This window comes from Cervus elaphus, chromosome 19 (assembly GCF_910594005.1).
Source record: "Cervus elaphus chromosome 19, mCerEla1.1, whole genome shotgun sequence".
Classification (NCBI taxonomy): Eukaryota; Metazoa; Chordata; class Mammalia; order Artiodactyla; family Cervidae; genus Cervus; species Cervus elaphus.
The window spans coordinates 8,189,740-8,209,824 of NC_057833.1; positions in this window are offsets into that span (position 1 = coordinate 8,189,740).

Below are 20,085 nucleotides of genomic sequence, written 5' to 3' on the forward strand. Positions count from 1 at the left end.
TCAAATGTATTCAATAAAATGATCTGGCTTTTATTTGTGGATTTTTAAAAATCCACTTTTTGAAAATGATTAGTTCTTCCTCAGACTCAAGCGCAAAAGTGAACTCTTTCCTAACTGTTTTACGGGGGAAAAGTTTTCCTTCCTCTCTCAAAATGTACCACATGCCTTTCGGTTAGCAAGTACTATTGGACATACTAAGAATTAAAAACTGAATGAGACCATTTCTGCCCACAAAGAGTTGAATATTGACTTGGTGTAGTTATTTAGTTTTCAGATGAGTATTTCTATATAGTTAACTCCACATGTTCCACATAAGCTGAGAAATAAACATCTTTAAAGCTGGCTCCTTCCTTATTTCATGTTGCCTTCAGATCCACACCCAAGATGCAAGTGGAAACTGTCCATGTGGATTTGATTACGTGAAAATAGCTTATGTATTTCCTTCTATTAATTACAGTGACTCGAAAATTTATTTTAAAATGTATTTCCTTCTCCACCCCACTTGCCATATTCTCACAATATTAGTTACACATCCTTGCTTTAACATAGCACAGACATATCTGAGATGTATAAATATGGGGGTTTAGTCACATTAATTTTTAGGTTTTATGTATTAAACTTCTTGTTTCTCAAAAAAAGTTTTAAGAAGCTTTGTTTGTATCAACAGTGTAAAGAACTCAAGAATGGCAAAGTTTAAGTCTTTCAGTCAGACTAAAAGAAACAGCTTATTCCTGTTATAGCCTGTTTCACTCTTTAAGGCTTAAATCACGTTTTCTTTGACAATTGCAGTGGATTCACTGCAACTTCCCTAGGGGCTCAGTAGGTAAAGAATCTGCCTGCAATGCAGGAGAACCAAGTTTGATCCCTGGGTTGGGAAGATACCCTGCAGAAGGAAATGGCAACCCACTCCAGTATTCTTGCCTGGAGAATCCCATGGACAGAGGAGCCTCCTGGGCTATAGTCCATGGAGTCACAATAGCCGGACAAGACTTAGCGACTAAACCACCACCACCACACTGCAACTTAGCCAGTTCTCTATAATTAGAGGCCCTGGATGAGATAAAGAAAACCATCCACTCTGAATACCCTAAACCAAATGAAACTCACTTCACTCACCAAAATGTAGATTCTCCTTGAAATTAGGAATACCAAGCCAATCTCTTTTTTGTTTCTCCTTTCTTATATCAGGACAGCCCTTTATCATTTGTGATCGACAGAACCATTCCAAATATCTGGTATGGACATCACTGACATCCTTTGAACCTGTCAACTGCAAAGGATCCCAACTAGAAACAGGTGCCCAGAATTGGAAGAAGCCATGAATATTGAAAGTCCAGGACCTTCACTTAGCAGATGAGGACAACACTCTGGTAAGTTGCATTGAGAGATCTGCCCACTTACATACAAATCAGTAAAGGAGCCTGAATGAAAGACCACGTGACCTATTTTAGGAAGAGGACCTATTATGCTCTAAGGGCCAGCTCTCTTTGGTTCACTGTTACTCACCATTCAAGACAGAATTCTTAAATGAAGGGAAAATATCTCAAGGTCTTGGTTCCATTCTGCAGGTTTTCATGCAGCCCCACACCCAAGCAGGCCAGCTTTTCTGGATAGTGATAAAGATTCACATTCTTTTCCACCATCAGAACACTTCCCTTCTGTAGTTTTCCCAGATACATAAAATGCTAAAAATTAATTAATTGGTCAAACCAAACCTTCCTTCACATCATTGATTTAATCCTTGCAGGAGGGTTTGCTTGTTTAAAACAAAAAAAAAAGCTTTGTTAGGCCTGACGAAGGACTCTATTGATGGCACTGGACAAAGTCAGGGTCAGGCCTTGGCAGCTGGTTTACAACTTCTGTAAAATGAATTTTAGCTGGTGGCTGCACCAGAATTTTTATGTAAGAGGCACTCAGAAGAGTCATTCTCTGAAAAGGGGGTACTGTGGGGCTTTTCTTCAACCTTCATTTGAAGCCTAGCAAACCCAGTTCTTCCATAGATTGTACAGGAAATTTACTTGGAATGACTTTAGGGACAGTGATGAAAATCAGGCCAAGCCGCCCCTTAGACACATCAGCTGATGGTATGTGCGCTCACTCAGTCATGTCTGACTCTTTGGGCCGCCATGGACTGTTGCCCTCCAGGCTCCTCTGTCCATGGAATTTTCCAGGCAAGAATACTGGAGTGGGTTGCCATTTCCTACTCCAGGGGATCATCCCGACCCCGGGATCAAACTCATGTCTCTTGCATCTCCTGCATTGGCAGGCAGATTCTTTACCACTGCGGTCACTAGGGAAGCCACATCTGATTATAGTACTTTTCAAAACTGGTAGGATTTGGTCATAGGAGCTGATCCAAACTCTTATTTCACTTTTTTCACAAATTCCTGGCTTGCCAATCCTGGTCACGGTTGTCTTAATCTTTTCCTGAAGTTAAAAAACAGCATAAGCCATGAGTTCTGGCCTAAAAACACTCTATATACTTTTAAAAGCAGCTTTAACAGACGTAGAGAATAGGGCCGGTTTATACAAAGCTGGCTTAACCATTTTTCACTTTATGAATTGATTAGAAAAACAGAAATTATAACTTACACGTATTTTTCGCAATTTGGAAAAAAGGAAGTGAGTCACTGCTTATGTGTCAGACTAGAGATCAGATATTAGCTCGGGATGGTGCCTGATTCCATCCTGACATAGAGCCCACAGTGTCAGGTAAATAGGGGAAGCTATTTTAGGGCAGTAGATCAATCTACACCTTGGGGCAGATAATCCTTCACCTCCAAAGAGCCAAACTAAATATCAGTCACTGTCACCAGATCTCAGAGAACTGGAGCGTATTGTAGATTCTCTGAAGCCGGCACGGAGTCTTCACTCTTGTCTTCTTCCCTCTGCCTCCCACCTAGATCCTGACACAAAACAGGTGCTTAAGAAATATTTTCCAAGTGGAAAAATAAAAGTTCTGAAGTTAGTTTATTAGCCACTCTTTGAAAAACGTATCATAGCAGATAAAATGGTTCTCTATATCTCAATGGGCCCAGTTATTATAAAAGACTATTATTTCCATTTATGTATATGCTCCATTTGACTCTCATTAATTATATAATTTTAAAGTAACTTCTCATAACCATTTTATCTCACAAAGAGAACAAAAAATGAAAAAGAAAAAGGAAAATCATGATAATCCAAGAAGGAAAATGCTCACATATACGATTGAGGGAAAATATGCCACTTGTGGTCTCATATTTAAGCTTTTTCATAGTTTACAAGTTCCTGAAGACTTAAGTACATTTTTCTACATGTTACTGAATTGTGTTATATTTTGTTAATAGATATCATAGTTGATAAACCAGCAAATTAAAACAGCCATTATGCCCTCCCTGTAACTCTATTACCCAGCAGTACTTGAGATAGTTTTGAAAAAAATAGCTCTCTCACCATAGTTTGCAAACTTGATTTGATGGGTGTATAGCCAGGATCTCACCTGTTTGGCCTCGTCCAGATCTCGGGTTTGCACCTACAGCTTCTTGGCAGAATAAAAGGACTAACATGCGTCCAGCTTTACTATGCCAGCTTCCCTTACCTCAAGCTGTTGCTCTGGCTCCCATTCCCCTCTAATTCTTAAATCCCTTCAAAGCCTTTCTCATCCCCCCAGCTCTTAACACTTCATTACTACCAGGACTACACTGAGTCTCTTATTCCAATGCTTGAATAGGTGGTGTGAAGAATTATAAGGGCTGAGGGTTCTCACTCTTCTGCCTAGGGTAGCAAGTATCTGGATCACTTCATCACCTTCATGGCCAGGGTACACTGACTATCAGCCTCTCATACACTGAGAACCAACTCGCCTTTCTCCAAAATTCGCTGACCTTCAAATTTCAGAGCTTAATGATTATGAAGCATTAGATCCGGAATCAGAAAGTTGGGTTCAAATCCTGACTTAACAACACAGCTGTCGTATGACCTTGGGCAAATTGGCCTTCTGGGTGTTGTTTGGGTATGATGAAAAATAATAGTGATGAAGCCAAATGAAATTTGGATTAAATGAAATAATATATGTAAAGCACTTAAAATACAGTGCACCAGGTAAGCTCTTAAACCTATTACTGTTACCTCCTCCCCTCCCTGCTTTTAGGATACATATGAAAGTTACAGATTTGCAAGTTTCACAAATAAAAGAAACTGGAAAATCAACTAGTTCAGGGCTAAAAATATTTGAATACTTACAGAGCCCGGAGCTGTATGATTGATACAGCTGCAGGAAACTCAAGGGATGCAAAGGCAGAAAGCAGGTGACCTGGCTAGAGGGATGGCTGCTTCTCAAGGGGAAGCACATGGCTATCATGTGAGATCAGGAGCCTGATGTTACCAGATCTGGTTTTTCATGAAAAGACAGAAATCCAAAAAAAAAAAAAAAAAAGACAGAAATCCAGATTTGTGTGTGATCTCAATGTTCAAATGTTGACAGATATAATTTAAATTACTATAAAAATGGTTTATTGTTTTCTTTAATGCCAACAACAACAATAAAGTGGGGTAAAAGTGAAAGTCTCTCAGTTATGTCTGACTCTTTGCAACCCCGTGGACTGACTGTGTGGACTGACCCCCACCAGGCTTCTCTGTCCATGGAGTTCTCCAGGCAAGAATACTGGAGAGGGCAGCCATTCCCTTCTCCAGGGGATCTTCCTGACCCAGGGATCAAACCCGGGTCTCCTGCCTTGTAGGCAGATTCTTTACCATCTGAGCCACCAGTAGGGTAGCTTCTACTTTATGGTTGCCTTTTGTGTTTATTTTTTAGCTGCTCCAGGTCTTAGTTGTGGCCTGTGGGATCAATTTCCTTGAACAGAGATTGAACCCAGGCCCCCTGCATTGGGAACACAGAGTCTTAACCACTGAACTACCAGGGAAGTCCTGGTAGCTTCTGCTTTAGAGCCTCTAATAGATTTTCATTTGAAAACTGAGAAGACAGGATTAAGAGTTGAAGTGTCATGCCAAAAGGCGCACACAACTAGTAAATGACAGAACCCTGACCAAGCTCACATCTCTCATGCCGTAGTCCGGGGATCTTTGACATCCCTTGAGTTTTGACATAAGAGAGGTGCTTTTATCCTCTTCACGGCTATTTCTAATCCGTTACTAGATGCTGTTCTTTCTGGTTCATTCTCAGCCACCACGTGTCCTGGACCCCTGTTGTTCCATAATCTCCTCATGAGAGGCTCTCTTAGTCTGATCCACCCCACCTGTTTACTAAAAGCTAACTGACCTTTATATGTGGTCACACCCCTTCTCTAAGTTCTTCAAAAATTTTGCATCCAGGCCAAGTGTACTGGCCTGTCTTTCAGTCATCCAGTCTCAAAGCGATTTCCTTTTGCTGACCTGCATCCTGGTTCCTCCTCCGTGAGCAAGATGTGTCACCTTGGGTGAGTTAGTCACTCTACAACAGCATTCTTCAAAGTGAGATCAAAATAATGGGAGAGTATAATAATAGCACTCACCTCAGTGTTGTGACGGGTATTGATTAAGTTAACCCATGTAGAGACCTCCCTGGAGGTCCAGCGGTTAAGAATCCATCTGCCAATTCAGGGGACGTCGGTTTGATCCCTTGTCTGGGAAGATCCCACATGCCATGGAACAGCTAAGCCTGTCCACCTCAACTACTGAAGTCCGTGTGCCTAGGGTCCATGCTCCACGTGAGAGGAGCGGCCGCTACGAGAAGCCTGTGCACTGCGACTGGAGAGCAGCCCCCACTTGCTGCAACCAGACAAGGTCTGTGCGTAGCAGCAGAGATCCACAGCAGCCATAAACAAATCTACAGATCCTTCTTGGTCTTCTTTTTCAGCAAGCAGTCTCCCTGTGGAGAGGCTTCCCCGGTGGCTCAGTGGTAAAACATCCGCCCACCAAAGCAGGAGACACGGGTTCAATGCATGAGACACTAGGTCGAGATGATAATCTGGAGAAAGAAAATGGCAGCCCACTCCAGTACTCTTGCCTGGAAAATCCCATGGACAGAGGAGCCTGGTAGGTTACAGTCCATGGAATCACAGAGTCAGACACGACTTTGCGACTGAATCACAACAACTCCCTGTTGAGGTGTAATGCAGGGGCTGTGTGGTTCTACATGCTTGCCTTGCCTCTGGGCCCTGCCAACACACCCCCCAACTTACACTGCCTCATTGTACCACATGGGCGCAGGAGACTTCAGCTCCTCCTCAGCCCTGCTGGCAACTTCCTCTTGAAAGTGGAGAACTGACTATGTTGTCTCATTGTATCCTAGTAGGGGTGTAAGCTCAGCTCTCTGTTAGGCTCCCCTGACCTCAGGGAAGGGGGAATGAGAGTGCAAAGTCACAGACATTGTTGCTGCAGTGTCTGAGCAGAAGTTCCCCACCCCACTGGCCCCTGCTGTTGCCTGGCTGGGGGATAATGAAGTCCTGATCCATTCAATCTCATTGCCTGATGGGAATGGAGGCTCAACTTGCCACTGGACCTCCCCAATACTACCCTGGCAGGAGAAGGGGAGCAAAGTTGACTTTCACTGGAAAGATCAGCTCCTCATTCAGCCCAGCTGACACTAACTAGGCAGCAGGGTCAGAGCATCAACTGCTTCCCCTGAGCGGAAGACAGAAGGTCAGCTCCTCATTCAGTCTCACCGACTTCACCCCAACAGGCAAGAGAACCAGAGCAACACTATCTGCTTCCCTGAGTGAGGACAGAGAAGAGATGGAAAAATCAGCTTGCTGTTTGACCCCATTGAAACCGCAGGAAGCCAGGCAGTATTTCCATAGATGTCTGGCTGGAGTAGGGCAGATATTGCCAAAAAGATTTTCTGTTGTTGGGCCATCCTTTTCCTGATCCTTTGGCTATGGAAACGGGATTTTTCTTGGAGCTTTTCTGTCTGTGCCTGTTGGCGGTTCCAGTTTGGAGGGAACAACCTGTCTGGAACACATGAAAGGCAATAAAGAAACTCAGGGACTCATTGCTGTGTCCTTCCTCGAGTCCCGAGGTCCTTGGACCATTGCCTTCTTTCCATTTTTCAGAATCTTCTATGCTGTTTGTTGTGTTATCTTCAGGGGTATTTTTAGTTGTAAGGGGAGGAGTTGGAAAGCATGGGGCTACCCAATCTTAAATGTGATTCTTATTTTTAAATGAGTGTTATAACAAACAAGCAAAATGTCAAAAGATTTTTGAGACAGAGAAATTTTAATATGGACTGAGAACTGGATGATATTGAGGAATTATTTTTAATTTAGTGTATTGTGTTAATGGTGTTTGGCTATATAAGAAAAATATCCTTATTCTTTATTATTTAGAGGTGTTTTTCAAGTAGAGGTGAAATTTTATGATGTCAAGAATTTCCTGTAGAATATATCAGCAAAAATAAATAAGTAAAAAGAAGAGATAGAAAGAGAGAAATAAGTGGGGAAGGTAGGGGGGAAGAAAGAAAGGAAAAGAAGGAGGATGGAAAGAAGGAAAAAAGGCATAGATTAATCAAGTAAGCAAGTGTGGCAAGATGCTGGTAATTGCTGATTCTTGTTGATGGGTTATATGAGGTCATTGCACTATTTTTTCTACTTTTGGATATGGCTAAAAAAATTTATTTTAAAAAATGTGTTTGTTTATTTAAACAATCACCCTATGGTAGGCAATAGATTGAAAGGGGAAATAATCAGAATTGGGATTATAAGTTAGGGGCAAATGAAGTCAATGAGATGAGAAATACTGGAAGTTTTGACTAGAATGCTGACCACTGAGATGGAAAGAAGACAAACAGTAAACAGATATGAGAATTTGTGGCAATGACTTGGGAAAAGATATTAGAGGGAAGGTTAGTATTGAGTATGATAGGAAGGTGTGGCTTGATCTACCTATTATGGAAAATATGGGAAAAAGTGCAGTTTTAGATGGAGATGGATGAGTAGGGAGAAATAAAAATCTGGTTCTGAATATGTGAAACAGTCAAATGGGGGGTATGTAAGTAGTGTGTGATATAAAACTATGTTGGAAGTGGTATAGTATTGGAAGTTGTTATAGAGATGATATAGGAAAGCACAGGAATAGTTGAAAGAGCTGATGGTAAAGATAAAAGGGACTCAGCATGGAGCCCTAAGCATTAGCATCTCCAAGTCAGGTGGAAGTGACTTAAAAGGGGCCAAGTGACAGGAATCCCTAGCACCCAGATCTTAATTTCTAAATACCATTCATTCAATTATTCTTTAGTTAGTTGGTTGATAAGATTCAGTTAGTTGACAAGTAAAGTGGGGCCCTTAATCTAATAAAACTGGTGTCCTTACAGGAAGAGAAGAGATGAGATGCATGGAAAGACAAATCATGGTTTAAATAATCCAGTTTTATTTTTGTCTCGTGACCTAGAAAAATCTGATATGTGAAGTTCTTTTTTTGAAATTCAAAAAAGTATGTCTTCTATTTTATTTTTATGAAAGTATAGTTGATGCACAGTATTGTGTTGGTTTCTTGTGTACAACACAGTGATTCAATATTTTTGTAGACTGTACTCCATCTAGGGTCATTGTAGAATGCTGGCTATATTCTCTGTGCTGTGTTGTATATCCCTGTGGCTTGTTTATTTTGTACATGGTAGTTTTTTTAAAAAGAAGCACAGAGAGATGCAGACATCCAGAAAGAATGCCGTGTGACAGAGGCAGAGGCTGAAGTTATGCAGCTAAAAGCCAAGGAACACCAAGGACGGCTGGCAACCTTCAGGAGCTAGGAAGAGTTAAGGAGGATCCCCTCCTAGAGCCTTCAGAAAGGGCATGGCCCTGCTCACACCTTCATTTCAGACTTCTGGTCTCCAGGGCTACACGACTACAGATTTCTATTGTTTTAAGATAGCCATTTTGTGGCAATTAGTTATGATCTCCCTAAGAAACTAATACACCATTCACTCATTCAGCTAGTCATTCAAACACATTTCAAGGAAACAATTTAAAAGTTCTCTCCCTTCATCCTCACTTTCCTTTTCTATCCTGAAATGTTGGTCCTAAAGCTCCAGGGACCATTATTGTCCCCCCTACCAACCACAGGGTCTAAAGGAGCCCAAGGGAGGAGTGTGTCCTTGCATATGGGAAACTTGGAATGGGGTGGTAGAGCCTGATGAAGGTGAGCAGGGCTGGAATGCCAGGGGCAGCTCAAAATGGGAAGGCAGGGAGCCGCCTTGACACAGAGGATGCCCATATGATCGTAACCCTTCAGGGTGTTAGAACTGGGGTGAGGAGAGCAGACATGTGTAGAAGCAACATCAAGGTAAGCTGACTAAGTAAATCTATCAAGGAAAACAAGGGCTGAATTTCTCACACTCATAGAAGGGAACTACAGCAAAGGAAAAACACTGCTGGAATTAACTCCACGTTGAACTGAAATCAAGATGAACTTACGGTCTTGAATAAATAGAGATAGATCTAGAAATATGGGGGGGTGTACCACATCTAGTCTTTAGCTCAGTTTTCTGAGAGGGCAAAAAGAGCACCTTGCCCAGATCTTGGTTTCTAAATACCATTCTGTACTGAAAGGATTCAGGAACTCCTTGGAAAAATGACTCATTTCAGGACTGGGACTGGAAAGGGTGTAAGATGATCATTACCCCCAAACAAAAACAAAAAAGGAAAGCGAAACAAATGAGACCTACTTAAAAGCTTATGAACAGTAAAGGAAACCATAGAAAAGACAGCCTGCACAATGGGAGAAAATATTTGCAAAGGGTATGACCAACAAGGGATTAATCTTCAAAATATATAAAAAGTTTATACAGCTCAATATCAAATAAAGAAACAACTCTATCAAAAAATGGGCAGATATAAACAGATATTTTTCCAAAGAAGACATCAGTTCAGTTCAGTTCAGTCACTCAGTCGTGTCCGACTCTTTGTAACCCCATGGACTGCAGCACACCAGGCCTCCCTGTCCATCACCAACTCCCGGAGTTTACTCAAACTCATGTCCATCGAGTCGGTGATGCCATCCAACCATCTCATCCTCTGTCATCCCCTTCTCCTCCCGCCTTCAATCTTTCCCACCATCAGGGTCTTTTCAAATGAGTCAGATGGCCAAAAGACACATGAAAAGATTTCAACAGTGCAAATATTTTAGAAATGCAAATCAAAACTACAGTGAGGTATCACCTCATACCAGTCAGAATGGCCATCATCAAAACTCTACAAACAATAAATTCTGGAGAGGCTGTGGAGAAAGGGGAGCCCTCCTACAGTTGGTGGGAATGTAAATTGGTATAGGCACTATGGAGAACAGTATGGAGTTTCCTTAAAAAATAAAAGAAGAACTACCGTATGATCCAGCAATCCCACTACTGAGCATATACCCAGTGTTCATTGCAGCACTATTTACAATAGCCAAGACATGGAAGTAACCTAAATGTCCATCAGTGGATGATTGGCTAAAGATGTGGGGTGTGTGTATATATATACATACACACATACAGTGGAATATTACTCAGCCATAAAATAGAATGAAATGATGCCGTTTGCAGCAATATGGATAGACCTACAGATAGTAACTCTGATAGTGACCCAGATAGTAACCCATAGTTATCATAGTAAAGTGAAATAAGTCAGACAAAAACAAATACCACATGATATCACTTATATGTGGAATCTAAAAAATGATACAGATGAACTTATTTACAAAACAGAAACAGACTCACAGACATAGGAAGCAAACTTATGGTTATCAAAGGGGAAAGGTGATGGGGAGGATAAATTAGGAATCTGGGAGTAAAATATACACATTACTATATATAAAATAAACAAGGACCTGCTATACAGCACAGAGAACTATATTACATATTTTACAATAACCAGTATGGGAAAAGAATCTGAAAATATATATATATAACTGCTGTATGCCTGAAATTAATACAATATTTTAAATCAACTATACTTCAATAAAAAATAAATAAACTGTTTAAAAACTCAAAAAACAATGGAAACCTGTCAGGACACAGAAATCAACTTGTGGGGGTTCCCATTGACCAAACTGGGAAATGTTGAGCAAAATAAATAATGTTACTAATGAATCACTGAATAAAATTAATTCAATTGAATAAAATTTTAAGAAATGAATCTAAAGAGATATAAGTAAATGACTAATTGGAAGTTTAGTGAAAAACAGAATATATAGGCAAAAGAACTCCAAACAAGGCATGTATAAATTACCAAGTGAAGAGAGTAATTTTATGGCAGAAAAACCTGGTAGACAATACTTTAATCAAGTGATGAAAGTGAAAATCATTAATAATGGGACAATCTAAAAATGTGTGTCACCTGATAGATAAATACAGCATTACTCTGTCATACCGATGCCTGTGATGCACAGCCTAAACCTAACCATGAAGAAACATCAGACAAATCCAAATAAAGGACCATTCTAGAAAACAATCAGCAGATAGTTGTCGAAAGTTATCATGGTCATGAAAGTGAAAAACATGAAAAACTGTTCCAGAGTGAGACTACAGAGAAATAGCTAAACGCAACACATGATACTGAAATTGATCTTTGTGTTCTAACGGGCATTAACGGGACCACAGGCAAAACTTAAATGAGGTCTGAGGTTTAGTAATACATCAATGTTAATTTTCTGATTTGGATGGCATTGTGGTTGTGTAGGAGAAATCTTTATTTGCAGCAAATACATGTTAAAATACTCTGAGGAGTGTCACTGTATGTGCAACATTCTCTTAAGTGGTCCAGGAAAAAAAAAAAAAAACTTGCACCTTTTATGAAAGTTTGTCATTGTTTCAAAAAAATTTTTAAACCTTCTGTATGCAAGGCCCAATTTGAAATACAGTACAAAATACCAAGTTCTAGAATATATAAGCCTTATATACATGGAAATTACAACCAAGCAAAGAAATTAAGACAGGTACACACATATTCCTGGTAAAATTAAATCAAGCCAAGAGTTGAATTTGGCTGAAAATTCCTCTGCCCTGGCAGCCTCTTGCCACACCATATATCCCAACATGTGTGAGTAAGGTAATCCCCCTTTTAAACATGATTGTCCTAACCTGATCCAACTTATTTGCAATACTGGATCTGTGAAAAATTCTTTATGCCTCAATACAATCCCCTGGTAACTGACTAGGTGGAATAGAAAACATCAGTTTCACCAATGACCCAAATTTATAAAGGAATCTATAAGTGAAGAAAAAGGGTGCTCCAGGGAACAGAAATAAAGAAATTTGTGTTTCACCTTCACTATATATATTTCTTTAGAAACACTTATTTTCCATAGAAGCAATCATCCCACACAGAAAGCTAATTTCTAAGGTGGAAGAGGCACTCAGAATGCATTTGCTTCAGTATTTTCCGTCTCCTAATAAAGCAGCAGGACAGCATGATCACTAGAGGGCACAGCTGGGCTGTTCGCAGGCATGTGAAAATAAGGGAATTTCTCCAATTTTATATCTAAAGGTTTATACCATCACTTCACCATTGCAACATAATAGATAAATGAGTTCATTTCCAAGTAGGTGCCTTGCCTGATACAGATGATTTAGTAGCAGGAAAAAAATGCTGTCAGCAAAGTCAAGCCCTTTCCGGTTTCTGGATTCCAATGTCATTTTTAAGTTTTTCTGGCTCTCTGTTTTGTTGTAACATTTAAAATGGGACAATATGTCTACCCACCTCTGATTTCTATTTCATTCTTAGCCAATTCCTTTGCTTTTCACAACTTCTAGACAGCACCACAGCTCACCATTTCTCTGCTGACATCTTCCCGTTTATTTTCCCTTCAACTTACTGACAGTTAATCTTGAAGAATTTTTTAAAAAATAAACATTCTCAGTAACTCAGAGTGATCGTTTCTATGTCTGGCTCACTCGTGAGTTTTGAAATCTTAGTACCTAATATTGTGTAGAAGTGTCTCTTTTCAACTAGATACTCCTGTTAATCAAGCAGTTGGGAACAAGACTTTTCTCTGTGGCCACCAGGCTTAGCAGCCTATGGTGTGTGATATGTGGGAAGTGGTCTAAGGGCAGGCCCATTGTCAGCATACCTCATCTCCCCTTGACTGACACCTCTCCACCCCCACATCCTATATCCCCACACTCCTGGGCACACATTTCCCTGGTCATTCTCAGAAATGATCCAGCCAAAAACATTGGCTCAGCAAAGCATCTGAGCAATGCAAGGAGGGGTAGAAAAAAGTAAAACATCATGCATACATAGGCCTTTACGATCTAGTTAGCAAAGTCAAACGGGAAACTAGGAGAAATGCCACTAACACAAGGCTATTTAGCCATATATTCTAAATTCTCCAGAACAGCATCAATTTAAATTCTGACTCATTGTCACTTTATGTATTAAAATAGACAGTAACATAGTGTTTAGCAGTAACACCATTGAGACATCTAAAGACCTGGACTAGAATATGATTTTTGCCATCGACTAGGTGGCAGATTCCTCATCTGTCAAATGGGAAACATAGGGCTTACCTTTTAGAATTAATATGAGGATCACATTTTCTGAAACATAGAACAAAGGTCTATATACACCAAGTGATTATATCATGATCATGTGCGAAAGCAGATGTTTTATTTGAGAATTTTGTCATCATAGCATGTATCAGATACTGTGCTAGGCATTGGCTGAAGATGATGTAATAGCCACTGCCCTCAAGGGTCTCACCATCTAATGTAAATAATATTAGTATTATAAACATGTAATAACTATATTTCTATTATAAACACATGTAAGTATGAATAAATAAATAACATAGAGTAGGCTACCCCAAAGTTCTGACCAATAGAAGTATATGATTGGAGACCATTGACAGATTTAGCAACTAATTACAGCACCATGTTAAAAGATTCTGCAGGGCTGTGAATTAAGTGTAAGGGAGCCCCGAGATGCGTGATAAATCTTGACAAGCTTAAGTGTGATTGGAAATTCATAGTCAGGAAAATACGGAAAGAGTTTCAAGCAGAGGCAATGAGTGTGGGCTTTGGGTAAGACAAAACTTGTGTTGAAATATCGACTCCATTACTTTCTAGATGTATGATCTCAGTTTTCTCCTGTGCCTATATGGAAATACCACTACCCACCCCAGGGTTACCTAAGGACCAACTTTTGGTAAATTAAATGAGATAATACTCAACTAGTTCAATGCAATTTCCTTGCCCTAGTTCCCTTCCTTCCTCCTTATCTCAGAAGAATGCTCCTGACCAGATCTCTGCACGTGCAGATGGACAAAGCACATAGGGATTTCTGGAGTTCTGAATTCTTTTGTTATTGATGCTCGAACATTCGTCTGTGGTTCATGCCTGGATTTTAACCCCTCTGACCACTCACTTTATGTGGGTTTCTGAGATCCTCTGTCTTACTCTGCACTAACTATTCATGCATGTGTGCTAAGTTGCTTCCAACTCTTTGCAACGCTATGGACTGTATCCCACCAGGCTTCTCTGTCCGTGGGATTCTCCAGGCAAGAATACTGGAGTGGGTCGCCATGCCCCCTTCCAGGGGATCTCCCCGCCCCCAGCGTCAAACCTGCGTCTCTTATGTCTCCTGCATTGGCAGGTGGGTTCTTTACCACTAGCACTGCCTGGGAAGCCCATTACTAACTATAGTAGACATATTTGTGCACCCACATCTGTACTCCCTACTCCTGGGGGCAGCAACCTGGTTTCTCTTGGCAGCCCACCTATTTTTCATTCAGCCCATATGGTTCTGGGGATCCTGGCCAGCCAGAGCAGCTTAACCCCCTGCTTGCAGCAGTTAGGTCCAAGATGGAACACGAAGTCACAGAGAGCCAGGCCCAAGACTTACTGGAACTCAGTCAGAGAGGTGGTTTCTTTCTTCCGGACTTAGAGCTTCAGTTGCCAGGGGCCACCATTAAAAAATAGCTGGCAGAGAGGGAAGCCAATGTAGTAAAGTATAACCAAAACTTAGAAAAGAATTTTCTGAGGACTCTGTTGAGCATCTGGATCTAACAGTACTGAGAAAGTCTCTCAGTCTTAGCCTGTCAGTCATGTCTGACTCTTTGCTACCCCATGGACTGTAGCCCGCCAGGCTCCTCTGTGCATGGAATTCTCCAAGCAAGAACACTGAAGTGGGTTGCTTTTCCCTTCTCTAGGGGATCTTCCTGACCCAGAGATCGAATCCTGGTCTCCTGCATTGCAAGAAGATTTTTAACTGTCTGCGCCACCAGGGAAGCATTAACAATGCCGAAGCCGGTAGATTTACTACTGCCTCGTTCTGTATGTGAGCCAACAAATTCTTTTTTCCAAAAATCCTGGTTTTGATTTTCTGTCACCTGTAACTGAATGAGTCCTAGTACCACTGAAGTTTGACAGTCTAGTCTTCTGACTCCTCCAGGGAGTATTGCTGACTTCCTACAACAGATTTTCAGCTTTACTGCCACCAATGACAGTTGGATTTGTTAAGTACAGGATAAACCCATCTGTTCTGTTAGAAGTTACATTTATAATGATTGTGGCAATTTGAGTTGTGTTTATAAACTACTTCCACACTGTGAAGCTGGGAATCTACTCTTTCTGAAGGGCATTGCCTTTAACCACCTTCTGTCACAATCCTGATGCTACTACTACTACCAGTAATAGTAACAGGAAGAAGATAAAAGGTGAGCAAGGGGAGAGGGAGGAGGTGGAGGAGAAGAAGAAGAAAGAAGTAGAACAGGAAAAATGGTAGCTGCCATTTACTGAGCATCTAAAGAATGTCAGTCACGCTACCATTAGTGGGTTGTCGTTGGTGAGCTGTAACCATCATTTAAAAAAAATAAAATGGAATAGAATAAAGTAGATCAGAATGGAATGGGTTTGTATAGAAAAGAAAATACCAGAATGCATCCAAGGTAGGAAGAATAAGTATTGGTTTGCAAATTTTTCTTTCCATTTATATTTTGCATCTGTGTGTGCATGTGAGTACTGATTTGCAATATAAAGCATATTTTTAAAAGTGCTTGTGATGAAAAAAGCAACTTGTCCAAAATCACATAGATAGTAAGTAACAGAGCCAGTTCTAAATCCAGGCATATGGCTTCCAGCTGATGGACTCAACTACATCCCATTTATAGAGAAGGAAATGAAGTTAGGAGGAGTTAAGTAATATGGGGGGAAAAATAATACCACTGCCTAGAATTGTAAAGATTAAATCAGATCATACAACTGTCTGGTATATAGTAGAGTATAATAAAAGTAATTAATCTTGAGCCATTTTGGAAGTTGTTTTTTCATGTAACATATTATGAACAGATTTTCATTTCTTTACATACTCTTTTATAGTAGCATTTTAAATGGCTGCAATACATTCCTTTGTTTGTATTTGTAATGATTTCTTTGCTTACCCAGTCTTATATTGTGAAATGTTTAGGTTGTCTCCATCTTTTTTTGACTTATAACAGCAATTAAGAGTTTACAGCACAATCTCCATATATAAATACTTCCTTAGGGTTAATTCTGAGAAGAAGAATGGCTGAGTCAAAGGGCATACTCATTGTAAACTTCAAAAAGTTTAAACCAATTTACACTTTCTCCCAGCAATTGCTCTAAGTCTGGCATCTGTTAGAAAGTGTTTGTCAGGAGTTTTCTATTAACTTCAAAACCCATTTGTAGGACAAGTTACTGCTGTCATGCTAAGAAAAACCAAGATGGCTCTGGGCACATCTCATCAAAGCATTCCCTGCCTCATCTCCATCTCTCCTCACCCACATCTCTGTCTCCTGTTCTTGACACGGCTTTGTATCTCTCCTTAGAATATTCTGTTTCCAGGGATTCCTTGGCAGCTCAGAGGTAAAGAATCTGCCTGTCAATGCAGGAGACGTGGGTTTGATCCCGGGTCCATGAAGATCCCACATGCCACAGAGCAACTACTGAGCCTATGCTCTAGATCCCAGGACTTGCAACTTCTGAAGCCTTTGCACCCTAGAGCCCTTGCGCCACAACAAGAGAAGCCACTAGAATGAGAAGCTCATGCATCACAACTATGGAGTAGCCCCTGCTCACTGCAACTAGTGAAGAGCCCACACAGCAGCAAAGACCCAATGCAGCCAACAATAAGTAAATAAGAAGAATATTCTATTTCCTCATCACGAACCAGTCCTGGCATCACTGGATACACTCTCCTGGACTTCAGCCAAGCCTAACTCTTGGATGCTCTGGAACTGAGCAGGATCCTGTTTGTTTCCCAAACATAACCACACTGGGATGTAACAGTATTTGTTGTGTAATTGCTTTCCTGGCCTCTGACAGATATTGCTTATCAACATCCAATCCTTTTGACCACCCCCATTTTCCTAGTGAACGCTTCCATCTCAGTCCTTCTCTTTCTCCCTGGCAGGAGACAGGGAAACAAGATCCAATCTGAACCTATAATACAGTAGCAGGTTCTTCCGGACACAGAAATTGGTCCGGGAGCCAGGCACAAGAGGCAAGAATCAGAGTCTCCCTCTGAGAGACATACAAATTTAAGAAAATAGACTTCTCTCCACGTGTTTACTAAAGTTTGATTAAGTAAGCCTGGAGCTGCTGGCAGCCATCTCCCCAGCTGCATAGAGGAAGCTTTTGGCTTCAGAATGAAAGAAGCCAGGCCACCAAGAGAAGCAAGACAATTAAGTGACATCACTGAAGAACCCCTGCTTCCAGCAGTGTCACCAATGGACTTCTCAGTTGGGAAAAATAAAAAAGTCTGGGGCTAAGGCAAGTGTACTTGGCTTTTTGCCTCTAGTAATTGAGTCTTGATTGATACAGTTGTCAAATGAGTGGTATTAACAACATATTATCTTGAGTTCAGAGGAAGGAAGTATTTTATATGAATGAAATATGATAATAGGATGGGAATTAGTCAAGTTATAAGAGTATGTAACTAGTAATAGCTGTAAGAGAATTATCAATGCAAAATACCTCTAAGGAAGTTGTTTGTTTTTAAAGGTAATGTCATAAATAAAGCGGGTAGAGTATGAAGAAGAGTTATGGTCTCATTTCTACCTCTAGACAGCTGCACACCCTTGGCCAAATCATATCACTTCTTTGGCGCTTCATTTCCTCATCTGAAAATAACTGGTTAGACTCCAGAGTCTCTTCTAGTTCTAAAATCTATTCTTGGTGGTGGTGGTAGTGTTTAGTTGCTATGTCATGTCTGACTCTTTTGCAACCCCATGGACTATACTCGCCAGGTTCCTTTGTCCATTGGATTTCTTAGACAAGAATACTGGAGTGGGTAGCCATTTCCTTCTCTAGGGCATCTTCCCAACCCAGAGATCAAACCTGTGTCTCCTGCATTAGCAGGGGATTCTTTACTACTGACCCACCAAGGAAGCCCCTAAAATCTGTAAATCTCATCCAATAAAGTCACCATGGTCTGATCTGTGTCTCAGAAATATTGTTTGCTGGTTGGCTCAGGCCTGAGTTACTATCTGTTGACGTGGGCAAGGGGGATAGTGTACCAGAAGTAGAGAAAGGATCAATCGCCCCTAAAATGTAATAGGGAAGAAACTTAGTATTCTGTTACAAGTTAATCACTAAAGGGATTTTTCCTATAAGCTTAAATTATACATAATGGCCCTTCTCTGGGAACTCTGCTCCCAGATAATTAGTGTAAAGCTAAAATATCTTTTTTTAGAGAAAGAATAAGACAGCAGAGGAGCAGGTGGATATGTGGTACATCTCTCTCCACGGACACATCAGGAATACACTTTCAGACTCAGAAATGCATGCAGAACACCAGCTGAGCACAGACAGGGGTACCTGGCCAGCAGAAAAGAATTTATAGACCCACACAAAACTCGGTAGGATGAAGGAACTAGGGGAAAAAACAGGAGTGTTAGTAGGACTGGCCCTGCCCTTGGTGGGTGGGGGAACTGAAGCAGAGGTCTGATCCCCACATCAGGGCAATTGTCTGAGTCAGAGGAGAAACACTGAAGGCTGAGAGGGAAACGCCTAAATGAAATGAGAATCAGACAGTCCTTGCTGCAGCCATACATACCCCGGACAGGGATGCAGGTCCCCTAGAAGATGCAGCGGCTGGGAGCTGGAGTTTAGGGATTGTGGAGCAATCCCAGGACTAGGGCTGCCATTGACTGTGGAGAGACAGATCAGGGGGATGTGAGGGAAGAGATTGTGGTGGGAAATGCCTGTGGAGGAAAGCCAGGCAGCCTTGGAAGCAAGGCGATATTGCTGAGTCACGCGTAGCGGGTAGAGCCAGCACCATAGCCTCTCTCTCCCCACACCCAGCATTGGCAGCTGAACAATAGAGAGGCTGGCCCATCAAACGCCTCACCGCTGAACTACAGAGTAGGACCCCAGCCAGGGGGGCCGCTCTAATGTGCCTGACATGCCTAACAATAGAGAAGGACCCCAGGCAAGGGAGCCCTCCAAGTGCCTCAACAGGCAGAGCTACAGAGAAAGACTGGCCAAAGAGGCCTTCTGATCGCCAGCTACAAGAGGCTTGAAAAAAGACCCTGATAAGGCCATAACTCCTGTGGCGGAGGCATTCCATGTCTCTGCAGGCTCGGCACCGCCACGGTCCCTGCAAGACAACCAGCGATGCCACCTTCCCGCACTCTCTCTGGGGCAGAGCTGCCTCAGGCAAGGAAGGCTTGCGCCTACGCATGCAGGGTCGCTTCAGTCGTGTCCAGTTCTTTGCGACCCTGTAGGCTGCGGCCTCCTGCCAGGCTTCTCTGTCAGGGGGGCTCTCCAGGCAAGAATACTGGAGCGGATTGGCCCATATTGGTTGCCATACCTTCTAGAGCACTCTATTTCCTGCTGCCCCAGCCGCCAACCCCCCTGAGCACCTGGTGCTCCCAGATCCCCTGCGACCCAAGCAGCCGCACCACCTCCACACCTGGCCCTCACAGGGGCAGACCCAAGTCCTCCAGGGCAGCCTCAGGAGCAAACCCCAGTGGACGACCCACGTGCAGAGGTGGAGATAAAACCACAACTGAAACCCGGGGGCGGTGTGGCTGAGGAAGAAGACCCAAAACCTCCCACCAGCTGTACAATCTGCAGATTAAATCCACACGATCAACCAGGCAGACTCTGTGTCTATGGAACATATAAAAGGTCACTGAGAGCTCCCAGAAAAGAAAGCGCACTAGTTCTGATGG